We start from the raw sequence: 7,901 nt of genomic DNA on the forward strand, positions 1-7,901 counted from the left end.
CATTATTGTCATTCAAAAATAGTCATGCATAGGCTGGGAAAGTGGCTTAGTGGTAGAGTGCTTGTCTAGCATGTATGAAGCCCTGGATTCAATTACTCAGTACCACATAAACAGAAAAAGCCAAAAGTGGTGCTGTGGCTCAAAGTGGTAGAGTGTTAACCTTGAGCAAAAGAAGCTCAGGGACAGTGCCCAGGCCCTGAGTTCAAGCTCCAGGACTGGCAAAAAAAAAAAAAAGTAATGCAGAAATGTCATTACGAGCACACATGTTGATTGAAAAAGCACCTTTTAAACAGATATCTCAGAGACATGGCCGTAGGGCAATATAAACAGCAACAAATGAAGCTGCAGAGAGAGAGTGAGTGTGGGCATCCCATCCATGGAGTCCAAGAAAGGGACGAAACATATCTGCAGTCACCCAAATCCATCTCGAGGCTGTGTCTTCTGAGGGAAGGGACAGCATTCAGTAGACACCTCTGTTCACAAACTGTGTTTCAAGTACTAGAGCAATTCTGAACATGTCTTCTAGTTTTCAGTCATCGACTGGAAAGGACGGATTGGGGGAGTATGAATATCAGCACTGATTTGGATAAGCTAGGAACGTAAGAGGGAAGCTGGAAATGATCCCCTAATACCTGGGCAACAGGCACCTACAAGATCGGAAGTTTAGAAGAAAAAAATGGTGTAATTTACAATTTTCTTATTTTATGCAGGTTTTAATTATACTTTTTGAAAAGTAACGTATGGCTCCTGAATGTGATCATCAGGATTCTCTAGCCATTTACATTTTTTTGACATTTTTTAAATTGTCAAGGTGAAGTATGGAGGGGTTACAGTTATATAAGTACGGTAAGCAACTTTAGTATCTCCAGAAAGTCCTTTTTTGAAAAATTTCTCCAACACAAAGCAAGCATTGCTGAATTTTCTTTCTTTTCATACTTAATATTTTATTGTCTGTTATAAACCTCCAAATCTTTGTTTTCAGTCATGAATGCTTTTAAAACGATCACAGTTCTTCATTATGTTATTTCCTTTTAGATTTACTATGAATGCATATGTGAAAATCCTATTTGATTTCACATATAAACTAAAATACTTTGTATTCTGAAAAAAATGGTGTGATTCAAGTTATTTCCCTTTATCCCCAAACTGTTCATCTTTAATAGTGCTGTGGAGAAATACTTTTTTTTTTCCAGAATGTGCATTCATGGGGCCCTCGATTTCCTCTCATCCTTTTTAAAGCAGTCAGTGCAAGTGGTAGGCTGAATTAGGGAAAGCCACGGTTAACTGGCGGCAGCAGGTAATTGAATGTCTGAGGCAAAGGGCCTTCTGCTCACTTGTTTCAGGTCTACCTCACCGTGTCTTGCAGCCTTGGGGTCACTGATATAAACCAAGAGCTGTGGCTACAAAATGAACACCTCTTACATTCATTGTTCTTCAGTGCATGGCCCACTTTAAAGCAAATAGCAATGCATCCCTGTCCTCACTGAGAAATTGACCTCCCGTGTAACAATTTCTTCTAAATTTATACCTCTTGACAACTTTACACTGGAGACTGGATTTTGGGTTATAATAGCAACTATTTAACTTCTGTTAAACTCTGGCATTCAAAAAGAGAGGTCACCCCCCTGGAGAAATTTGCCATTTAAAAGGTAGAAGAAGAGAAATATATATACATATATATGTATATATATACATATATATATATATATACATACATATATGTATGTACACACACGCACACACACACACACACACACACACACACACACACACACACACACACACACATATTCCCTCTAAGGTAGAAAGCCAGGTGCTGGTGGCTCATGCCTGTCTTAGCTACTCAAGAAGTTGAGCTCTGAGGATTGTGGTTCAAGGCCAGGGCAGGAACATCTGTGAGACTTTTTATCTACAATTAACCACCAGAAAACTGGAAATGGTGCTGTTGCTCAAAGTGGTAGAAGACTAGCCTTTAGCAAAAGAGGTTAAGGACAGTGCCCAGGCTTTGAGTTCAAGACCCATGATCAGAAAAAAAAAAAGGTAGGAAAAAATTTAAATGGGAAAATCATTCACTCAGGCCATGACAGAGCTAGTCTTTAATCCTAGCTAATCAGGAGATACTAGTAGGAGGTTCAAAAGTTGGAGGCCAGGGGGCTGGGAAGGTGGCTCAGTGGTAGAGCACTTGCCTTGTATGCCAGAGACCCTGGGTTCGATTCCTCAGCACCACATAAGCAAAAAGAAAAAAAGCCGGAAGTGGCACTGTGGCTCAAGTGGTAGAGTGCTAGCCTTGAGCTGAAGAGCTGAGGAACAGCGCCCAGGCCCAGAGTTCAGGCCCCATGACTGGACCTCCCCCCCCAAAAAAAGTTGGAGGCCATTCTTGGCAAAGTTATTGACAACCTGTCTCAACTAAACATATAAAACAAAATGCTATGACACAATTGGTGTAGAATTTGGCTAGCAAGCTCAAGATAGTAGGTTGCATCCCTGGTTTTCTAAATCCCTTGTTTTTCTAAATATTTGGCAATGATGATGAAGATGAAAGATGATGGTAAGGAGGAGAAGGTGAATGAGCAAGAAAAAGAGAAAGAGTAAGAAGAGGAGGAAGAGAAAGAAAGGAAGCAGATAAAGCTAACCCAGTCATTTTATTTTTACAGTTAATCCAACATTCTTGCTATGAGTCAGAGACAAGAACGAGTTATTTACCATTGTAATCTTCAGTTTAATCTCATGGGGTTTATCCTACTGTTTATGTTTGCAGACGTAGGCCCAGAGAATTAGGATTAAGTATTCAGTGCTTTAGTACTGTACAACAGGAGGCAGAGATGAAACTCGGGCCTGTGTCCCTACTCACTACATCTTACTGTTTGTGACTGAAGGGAAGGAGATATAAGGTATAGTAAAATATGTAGAAAAAATATCAGGGCAAGGAAAAAGCAGACACAAGTAGATGGCTGACTGGTGGGTGCTCTGGGATAGAAAATTATAAAATATATCATCATTTTTAACTTACATAAACTCCTATGAACCACTTGGGGAAAAAAGATGGGAAGAAAGAGGGTCTAAGAAAGAAAAGCCAGGTCCAAGAGGAACAAGAGGAGGGACCAGGGTTGGACAGAGAGATACACTTAATATGCGAGTAGACCCAGAAGAGAGAGCCATTCAAATCTTGAAGCTCTTCTCACTTGTGACAAATTTGCCTAAGCCTCACATTGGAATCTTCTCTTCCTACTTAGTGTGCTATAAAAGACATGTCAGATTGTGACAGGATTAAAGTGGAAGATGTTCAGAGGGGCCAATGGGAAGAAGAACTCTAGCAGAAAGCAGAACACAAAAGCAGAGAGCAGGTCTGGGATTGTGGCTAGTGATAGAGTGCTTGCCTAGCATGTATGAAGAACTGGGTTCCTCAGTACAACATAAACAGAAAAACTAGAAGTGGCGCTATGGCTCAAGTGGTGGAGTGCTAGCCTTAAGCAAAAGAATCTCAGGTAATTCTACTCTCTAAAATGTGAAGAAATGATTATACTCTTTTCCTAAAAAAAAAAATCTCAGGGATAGTTACAGGATCTGAGTTCAAGTCCCAGGACTGGCAAAAAAAAAAAAAAGCAGAGAAGAAGGAGGAAGATAGAGAGCCCACAATCAAGGATGAGAGTCTACGTTCACCTCATGAAATGACAGCCTTGTCTGTTCATATTTGAAGTAAACATCAGTTGGACATAAAGCTTAAGCTGCGTTTTGTTTGCGTTAGTTCACCAACTAGTTTTATTCATGCACATGCTGGTGGGCTATGGCTGGCTTAAAGGCTAATCACAGCTCTTCAGACATTTCTAAACACCTGATGTCTGATGTTTTTGAACAGAAGTGCCGGGATGTTTAATTGAATCCTATTTCTCTAGCAGCGCAGGTGAGCACACTGTTTACTGGCAGTGATTGTAGTGGGCTGGCTGTTTCTTAGGTAAGGTATGGGAAAAGAAAGCAGTATTAAACAACACTTTGAATAACCATTCTAATCCTTAACTCCTACACAATTTTGTTGTATAGGTCTAATGGAAATGTAGGATCCTAGATGGAATCTGTATTATAAAAATCAAGAGCTATAATCTAGACTAGTAAGGCTGAGTTGGACCATGGATGACTGGGTAATAAGAGGCTCTATTTTGCTTGAAGCTCCAGAACTATCTGTAGTCTTCCAGATACTTCCTTATTTTTCTTTCCCTCCTACCCTTCCTTCCTTCCTTCCTTCCTTCCTTCCTTCCTTCCTTCCTTCCTTCCTTCCTTCCCTCACCCTATTCTTTCTCGTGGCATTAAAGCTCAAACTCAGAACCTCATGCTTGCTGACAGCTGCTCTTCCTCTGAGCCATCCTTCCAGGCCTGTTTCTACCAGTTATTTTTGAAGATAGTCTCAGTTCTACCCACCCATGCCTGGATTGCTACCCACCTATTTTAGATTTTTTAGAGTTGCTGGAATGGTGAGTAAGTGCCACCATGTTTGGCTTCTCTCCATCAAGATGAATTTTTGTAGATTTTTCTGCCTGAGCTGGCCTGGAACCATGATCTTCCCAATCACAATATCCCTTGTAGTCTAAGGCTGACACTATGTACACAGCTATGGATTAATAAGGGGTTAAACTTTTCTGTTTTAGCATCATGTTAGAAATAAAAAATGGCAAATAAGGATACAGGTTGACCCATTGTAACAATGAGACACTATGTTGAAAATGAACTTTACAACTTGGAGGGGGAAGGGAAGAGGAGTTGGGGAGGTGGGAAGGGATGGTAGGGGAAAAGAAAGGGAGGGGATAACAATGCTTCATAGGAAATGGACTCATTATGCATGTAACTGAATCCCTCTGTACAGTATCTTTACAATAAAACACATATCTTAAAAAAACTTTTTGTTTTGACTGTGTTTTAGTGGCAGTCTTTCCATTTGCAGCCTCCAAAGTAGCTAGGGTTACAATTGTGAACCACCAGCTCCTAGTGAGTCTTTCATATCTGTGTTCACATTTTCTATTCAAGTATCAAAGGCACGTCGCTAGTTAAAAGTAAGTGCTCTGATAAAAGTATTTTTTTGTCTTACAATAGATTTTATTTAATTCAAGTAAAAATAGTAAGATGTTAGCCAGCCATTCTTGGAATCTATTGATTTCAAAAGCATTTGTCAAAATTTTAAATGTAAAGTAATATGTTGTTTATTGAAGCAAAAATTGGAATGCCTCTTTATGTTCTGAGTTACTACATTTTTGAGTGCTGTCTGCACTTCCAGCCCTCAGATGCTTGGAGGGAAATTCCAAGTGAGTCAATGCTGTATTACTACTCATAACCACAGGATGGCAGTATGCTAACACTTTTCACTCAGTCTTCCACTAACTGGATTTTACTCTGCAAGTTCTTTCACCAAGAGCCCTCTGCATTGAAGGGGATGTGTAAATTGGTATGCTCTTGATTTTTAAATTCTAATGTCTGGCCTCCTGCTAATCACCTGTTTGTTTGTTAATTAATTATTGAAGGATATTGCTCCATTTCTCAGGTGACAGAGGAAACAAACCTTGTTTTGATCTTTAATTTGGATATTTCCATGTGTAAGAGATTGAGAATTCACACTACTTTCATTTCCAAAAAATGTTCTGAGAAATATGGCTGATTTCTTATCACTGAATTGATTTAAAAAAACATAGAAACAAGACATCTGAATTTTAGAAAGAAGCATCTCAATACAGCTCAGATTAAAGAGCTTACATGAACTTAAATAGGATTTAGAAAATCATGGGCTAAACTAGTATTAGGTGAGGATCAGAGTCTTGATGATTAGCTTTCTTACATCTGGTTACAGTTTAGGATTTCTAAAAATCTCTTATAGGTAGCATTAATGTTTTAGGAATAACAACTTTACAAAGCAGCAAAAGATTAGCAAAATATTTGAATCAAATTAAAGGAGGAAAGTATAAAAATCAAAGACTTTCTATCACCAAGGTTCTTAAAAATACTTTCAATTTTCAGTTTAATTTTGAACCTAGTTGCCTTTTTTTTTAAAGCTGGGAATCAACCCCAGAGCAAGCAAGCATTCTACTACCAGCTGACACCCCAACCCATAAATGTCAATTTTTAGTCATTTCAAAAAGCTGTCTGTCTCTGAAAAACACACATACATACAAAAAACCAAACTAACAAATATTATGCCACTTGATCTGTAGAGTCTTACAAAGGAGAAAACCTACAATACTTTCAACCATATCTAAAATTCATAGTAGAAATAAATCTGTAAAAGTACAAAGCAGGGATCAAAAAGAAGCTCATTAAGTTCATTTGAACAAATTAGCTTGTGAAAATTCATTGATAGGGGCTGGGAATGTGGCTTAGTGGTAGATTGCTTGTCTAGCATGCATGAAACCATGGATTCAATTCCTCAGTACCACATACACAGAAAATGCCAGAAGTGGTGCTGTGGCTCAAGTGGTAGAGCATTAACCTTGAGCCAAAGAAGCTCAGGGACATGCCCAGGCCCTGAGTTCAAGCCCCAAGACTGGCAAAAACAAAAACAAAACACAAAAAGACTCATTCATAAATTTTGTGTTTCTATTTGGTGCATATTATTTACATGTAAATATTTTTACAAGACAGAGTAGATATTTGAGTTTATAAAGTATGTATTATAATAAATATGTTGTGTTAGAAATTGTGATATAGAATAAATCAGTTTCCTTTCATATAGCTAAAGATCATGTCTTTTTAACTCATGTAGTCAGTATAGAAACAGAGATAATATTTAGGGATGTATGTGGAGGGGCATATCTGTAATTCCAGCTATTCAGGAGGCTGATATAGGAAGATCATGCTCTGACACTAGCCCAGGCAAAAGTGTGAGACTCGATCTGAAAAGCCAGCTGAAAGCTAAAAGGATTGATGGTGTAGCTCAGGTGGTAGGATGCTTGCTAGCCAGTGTAAGGCCCTGAGGTTGAAGCTCCATTTTGAAAGTTTGGGGGCGGGGGAAGAGGGAGAAATAGTATGTGATGGGCATAATCAACTTTGGAAAAGCTTTTTATAGAATTTTTCTGACACTTGAAAATGCACAAATCTCTTCTATATTTCAACTGTTTTTGATTCTTGAACTGTGGAGTAAAATTTACTTCTTACCTTAATCACATGGCTAATAATACCAATAAATGGCAATTACTTGATACTATAAAATGTCTTTCTATTTCCCAATTCTTTCTCTCTATTGGAGTATTTTCTGTTGTTCTCCTAGGGTAGAGAACTATTTGCACAAATAAGAAAGGGCAGGGTAAAGCTATATTCATTGCAGCATTATTCACCATAGCTAAGATATGGAACCAACCCAGATGCCCCTCAGTAGATGAACGGATCAAGAAAATGAATTCTAAGTCTCCATCCAAAAGAATGACACTGACCCATTTGTTAGGAAATGGAAAGACCTGGAAAAAATTATATTAAGTGAAGTAAGCCAGGCCCAAAGAAACATAGGTCCCATGGTTTCCCTTATTTGCAATAACTAGTATATGTCTAGGACAAGCAGAAAAGGTCAAAAACTATGTACATTTGACCATATAAGATGATGCTAAGGGAAATGAACCCCAAGATAGGGACTTAAGAGGTTTTATCTTTTTGCTGTTGTTTTTAATGTACTTGTAATGTACTATGTGATTTTTTTTGTTTCTTTTGTATATTTTCCCCATAGTAAAACTCCTGTTGTCACTGTATTTGATTCCGGTACCCTGCATCTTACATATACATTTTTTCTTTTTTTGGGGGAGGTCCGGTCGTGGGGCCTGAATTCTGGGCCTGGGAGCTGTCCCTTAGCTCTTCAGCTCAAGGCTAGCACTCTACCACTTGAGCCACAGCGCCACTTCCAGCTTTTTTCTTTTTGCTTATGTGGTGCTGAGGAA

Source organism: Dipodomys ordii, unplaced genomic scaffold (genome assembly GCF_000151885.1).
Source record: "Dipodomys ordii isolate 6190 unplaced genomic scaffold, Dord_2.0 Scaffold17, whole genome shotgun sequence".
In the NCBI taxonomy this organism is placed as follows: domain Eukaryota; kingdom Metazoa; phylum Chordata; class Mammalia; order Rodentia; family Heteromyidae; genus Dipodomys; species Dipodomys ordii.